We start from the raw sequence: 6,140 nt of genomic DNA, 5'->3' as shown, positions 1-6,140 counted from the left end.
AGAGGAGAATCTCAAATGGCAGCTACTCATATACTGCCGTTGTTGACATGGAAGTTTCTTCGCTGCATATTTGGGAGCCATGCGATGCTATTTTATTGAACTATTCCTCATCTCTGCTACAGCCATGCATCTGCCCTACTCAAAGCTCCTAGACAGCTTTGTCGTATTGTCTGTTGTAATTTTTTATATATATTCATGTTTTCCCGTATATGCTAAATATGTCAAACGCATCGTGCCGCATATAAAAAAAACGAAAACAGGTACAGAGACAAAAGGGCGACAGAAAAGGTGGAGCGCTGGTCTTCAACTACAGCAACCTTTAAAAGAATAACGCATGTCATGTGTTTACAGAAAACGCCACATCTTCGCGCATGCGTAAAAATGAGGGTTAGAAAGTTGGGACAACTTGATTCGTGCCACCGACAACTTGATTCGGGCCACCGTCAGTTCTTTTTTTTTTACCAAAGCCATACAACGGTCGCTCAGGCACTTGCCTGTCTCAATTTATATACAAAGGGCTTCTAGTAATAATCTGCAGTTCTTCCGCTTTCTATTTTGGGAGAACACGTGTGGTGCAACAGTGTAGTGCAACAGTGTAGTGCAACAGTGTAGTGAACACGTGCAAAGGCAGATTCTGCGGTGTTTAGCAAGAACGCCTCATCCAGTCAAAGCTTTCAGAAGCGCGCATTTCTCCCTCAACCTGTCGTTAATACGTCGATGCAGCACACCGTTGTTAACAGGTCGAGGGAGCAGCGTGCGCAGGTAGAGCCTTTGGTGGGATCATCATCATCATCATCATCATCATCATCATCATCATCATCATCATCAGCCTGTTTACGCCCACTGCAGGTCAAAGGCCTCTCCCATACTTCTCCAACAACCCTGGTCATGTACTAATTGTGGCCATGCCGTCCCTGCCAACTTCTTAATCTCATCCGCCCACCTAATTTTCTGCCGCCCCCTGCTACGCTTCCCTTCCCTTGGGATCCAGTCCGTAACCCTTAATGACCATCGGTTATCTTCCCTCCTCATTACATGTCCTGCCCATGCCCATTTCTTTTTCTTGATTTCAACTAAGATGTCATTAACTCGCGTTTGTTCCCTCACCCAATCTGCTCTTTTCTTATCCCTTAACGTTACACCTATCATTCTCCTTTCCATAGCTCGTTGTGTCGTCCTCAATTTCAGTAGAACCCTTTTCGTAAGCCTCCAGGTTTCTGCCCCGTAGGTGAGTACTGGTAAGACACAGCTATTATATACTTTTCTCTTGAGGGATTACGGCAACCTGCTGTTCATTATTTGGGAATGCCTGCCAAACGCACTCCAGCCCATTCTTATTCTTCTGATTATTTCCGTCTCATGATCCGGATCCGCCGTCACTACCTGCCCTAAGTAGATGTATTCCCTTACGACTTCCAGTGCCTCGCTGCCTATTGTAAATTGCTGTTCTCTCCCGAGACTGTTAAGCATTACTTTAGTTTTCTGCATAATAATTTTTAGACCCACTCTTTTGCTTTGCCTCTCCAGGTCAGTGAGCATGCATTGCAATTGGTCCCCTGAGTTACTAAGCAAGGCAATATCACCAGCGAATCGCAAGTTACTAAGTGTTTGGTGGGATAAGACCGTCCTACTAACCACTGCAGAATATTACAGATTTCCACTGCTGAAAACTATGGCCTGTTGGCTACTGTGCGCGAATACTGAATGCAGAATGCTTAAGTGACTTGGATTGAAATCCTGGTAGCGAAGTTTTTCTGTTTTTCACACTGTTGCAATGACAAAGCTAGGGTTGACGTCACGGCCTGATGAAAACTTACATGATGAAAGTAACGGAAGAGACGGACCCACAGGGCAAACCCGACATTGAGCGTTTAACTGCTGTAGCCGTAAAATGTGCTACTAAGTTTATGAACCAATGTAGGTTATGCCATAAGCTGCAGGCTGCTGCTGGGTGCCTTATAGCAACAGTTGAAGTATTGACAAATAGGTTTGCAAGTACACGGCGCGGAAGATTGTAGTAACACGTGGTCGGCGGTCTGCATAGGTCGACACACTATCGTGGTCGCCATGTTTCTTGCGCGTTTGTGAGTTTCTATTGAAGTGTTAGATCAACACTTTGTCTGGTGTTGCAGCCTAGAACGCTCCGAAGCATGATTTCCCGTCAGTGCAGCCTAATGGTACAGACAGGACTGTCGTACACGTCACTGAAGCGTTATGTTTAGCCGCAAGAACTTCCCGCATAAATGTTCCACAAATTTTAGCGAAACATATATAAAACCGATTTGATGCGTGCGACGATAAATGCACGAGCGAGGGTAGCGCATATGCTACCCTCGGTTTAAGAATATCGGTTTATCTGCGACAGAACGGCGGTGTGATCTATCAGCGCGCGATGTGTCGCGCCGTGTTATCCTTTCCTTTCTTTTATAATAATAATATTTGGGGTTTTACGTGCCAAAACCACTTTCTGATTATGAGGCACGCCGTAGTGGAGGACCCCGGAAATTTTGACCACCTGGGGTTCTTTAACGTGCACCTAAATCTAAGCTTTCATTGATTACGAGAAAGCGTTTGATTCAGTAGAAACCTCAGCAGTCATGGAGGCATTACGGAATCAGTGTGCAGATGAGCCATATGTAAAGATAATGGAAGATATCTATAGCGGCTCCACAGCCACCGTAGTCCTCCACAAAGAAAGCAACAAAATCCCTATAAAGAAAGGCGTCAGACAGGGAGATACGATATCTCCAATGCTATTCACAGCATGTTTACAGGAGGTATTCAGAGGCCTGGAGTGGGAAGAATTGGGGATAAAAGTTGATGGAGAATACCTTAGCAACTTGCGATTCGCTGATGATATTGCCTTGCTTAGTAACTCAGGAGACCAATTGCAATGCATGCTCACTGACCTGGAGAGGCAAAGCAGAAGGGTGGGTCTGAAAATTAATCTGCAGAAAACTAAAGTAATGTTTAACAGGCTCGGAAGAGAACAGCAGTTTACGATAGGTAGCGAAGCACTGGAAGGGGTAAGGGACTACATCTACTTAGGGCAGGTAGTGACCACGGATCCGGATCATGAGACTGAAATAACCAGAAGAATAAGAATGGGCTGGGGTGCGTTTGGCAGGCATTCTCAAATCATGAACAGCAGGTTGCCACTATCCCTCAAAAGGAAAGTGTACAACAGCTGTGTGTTACCAGTACTCACATATGGGGCAGAAACCTGGAGACTTACGAAAAGGGTTCTGCTGAAATTGAGGACGACGCAACGAGCTATGGAAAGAAGAATGATGGGTGTGACGTTAAGGGATAAGAAAAGAGCAGATTGGGTGAGGCAACAAACGCGGGTAAACGACATCTTAGTTGAAATCAAGAAAAAGAAATGGGCATGGGCCGGACATGTAATGAGGAGGGAAGATAACCGATGGTCACTAAGGGTTACGGACTGGATTCCAAGGGAAGGGATGCGTAGCAGGGGGCGGCAGAAAGTTAGGTGGGCGGATGACATTAAGACGTTTGCAGGGACAACATGGCCACAATTAGTACATGACCGGGGTAGTTGGAGAAGTATGGGAGAGGCCTTTGCCCTGCAGTGGGCGTAACTAGGCTGATGATGATGATGATGATGATGATGATGAAATCTAAGCACACGGGTGTTTTCGCATTTCGCCCCCATCGAAATGCGGCCGCCGTGGCCGGGATTCGATCCCGCGGCCTCGTGCTCAGCAGCCCAACACCATAGCCACTGAGCAACCACGGCGGGTTCTTCCTTTTTTTTTACACCGAAGCTGTATAGGGTTAGCCGATTCGTCTGTCAGTCCCCCTGTCGTCTGTACGCGGAAAACTCTTCCGGTGCAACCCCATGCCTATGCGCGAAAAAGAAAGAGAGAAAGTGAGGCGTGCGATTGGCAGCGCCAGTAGTGATATCATCGCTCTCCGTCGCAGCTGAACGCGCGAGCAGCAGTTTCTCCCCGGGTCCAAATGGGTTGGCCACGCGTCATACGTACTCCTAAGGAGCAGGCAGCTTTCAATCAGCGACGCCGCGAGCAGAATCGGGCGGGAATGAGCTTGTCTACGCCGTGCCGATGCTGCAGCCGGGGCACAAGAACAGGCTCGTGCAGCCGAGTGCAAGCAGCAACTGCGTAGCGTGCATTCGGCAGCCTATCAAGCTGTCGTTTAATAGGACGTCGGCTTTCACCCAGTGATAAACACCGGTGCCGCATGTTTCAGCTTCGCTGGTTAACCCTCTGTATGGAGTGCTTGGGCGGCGATTTTTTTTTGTCGTAGATGTGAATGCTGACACTACCGCTGAGCTTCAGTTAGCTCGCGTCATTACATTAGCCTTCATCCCTCGTTATCAGTAGCCAAGCTCAAGAAGACCACCCAAATAACGTCCGAAGTTTCCTGACAAAGCGATATAAAGTGAAGCCATAGTCTATAATACCATGAATTTAACGTGAAGACTGCGAATGAATTAGAAACACAGGTTGTCAATCTGCTTAAAGAAGACCAAATGCCACAACCTCTCGAGATGAATGAATTTTTATTGCATCCAGAAGCCTGCTGCAAATGTAAAAAAAACCCTCTTCTGCGGCACATTGTGCTCGTCATTCGTCCTTCTGTCGGAGACTTCAATAGTGACGCTTTCATATGGTCACTGAATGTCTCTCAGGAGTCTGTAATTGTGCCTAGGAAAATGCAACTGGGAGTTTCCAAACACGTAACAATTATTGTCGGAAATATTTCATGGTCACGCGACGCCACCAAGTAGTTCATAATTAATTAATTATTTATTATTTAGTTATTTACTTCAGTATCATGTCAATTTCGTGGGTGGGATTATTACAGGAGTGGTGTACAATACAGAAATTATACAGGTACGAACATTGTACTAGATACATAAATAGAAAATAGAAACGGTCTAAAATTAACGGCGCACAAGAAGTTTTTCACATTGACGAAAGCACATGCACTATGAATTTCTCCATTTCCTCTACACCTTTTCTACTGTTGGCTGGCAGACATTAAATTGGTCAAACGCGTTCCATTCCCTGATTACTTAAGGGGAAAAGAAAAACGAAACGTATTGTTATTGCACAAATATTATTCGTACATTGTGTCGTGCTTCTGGCATACTTTCATTTTTTCTTTAACGTTAACAAAAGCTGCTGTGATGGTTTTAAAGTGAGCATTCAGCAACTGAGAAAACATTTCAAGCAATGTATCTTTGCTTTTTCGTGCAGTGTAGATGGACCCGCACGATGCAGAAGCTCATTAGAAGAATCGGTTCGCTGTAGCGGTTAAAGATGAGTGTGGCCATCACCAGGAAAAGTGTCCGCTGGGCATGTCAACGATATGTTGTTAAACGGTGTTAATCAAGATTACTGTAGCGCTTGTGCAGCTCCTCAACAAGTTCGGATATATTTCTACGACCGCGTTTTCATTACTGTGACAGACGACCATTCCTTGCGCTGGTTCCTTAATTACAAGTCCCATCTGGATGATTAGGGTGATGGCACTCGAGTCTTCATGATTATGACTTCTCTCTAGCTTATCATAGCGGCAGTTGCTACATGGACACTTGATTGCTTAACTCGGCTTCTTTCTCTGAATATGAGTGCTAATGGTGATAATTTACAAGGCAATTAGCTTCAACCTACTCGCCCTTTCCTCGTTATCCCACCATCAAGTACGAATGACCACACGATTCTTCCCCAAGGTTGCCATTTTGCGCAGCCTGCAAATTAGCATTGGCGACAACACTTTTTATTCGTGATGGTTAACTTTGCTATAAGCATTATTTAGGCCACGGTGCTCCACTGCTTCTCCTTCGGCCAAAGTGCATGCACCCTACGGAACTTCAGATCCCGCGCGACAATTTCGCACTTCGTCACCTCGAATGCGCTAAAACGCTTCGTCGTCTTCGCTAACACTCACAGCGGCAAAAAAAAAAGCACGAAACCGCACGTTGCTTGCAGCGATGACTGCCAGCGCTGCAGTCAACCAACCATAGCTCCAGCGAGTTTTCTGCGAGTGATAATGCCGCAGGCTTGGCCTTTCAAAAATACAGGGAATGACTTTCTTGGTCCTTTTCACGAGTCAGCTGTGGCCACCACTCAATATTCGCATGCGCCGAATAT

This window comes from Dermacentor variabilis, chromosome 4 (genome assembly GCF_050947875.1).
Source record: "Dermacentor variabilis isolate Ectoservices chromosome 4, ASM5094787v1, whole genome shotgun sequence".
In the NCBI taxonomy this organism is placed as follows: domain Eukaryota; kingdom Metazoa; phylum Arthropoda; class Arachnida; order Ixodida; family Ixodidae; genus Dermacentor; species Dermacentor variabilis.
Note: the sequence above shows the minus strand (reverse complement) of the source record.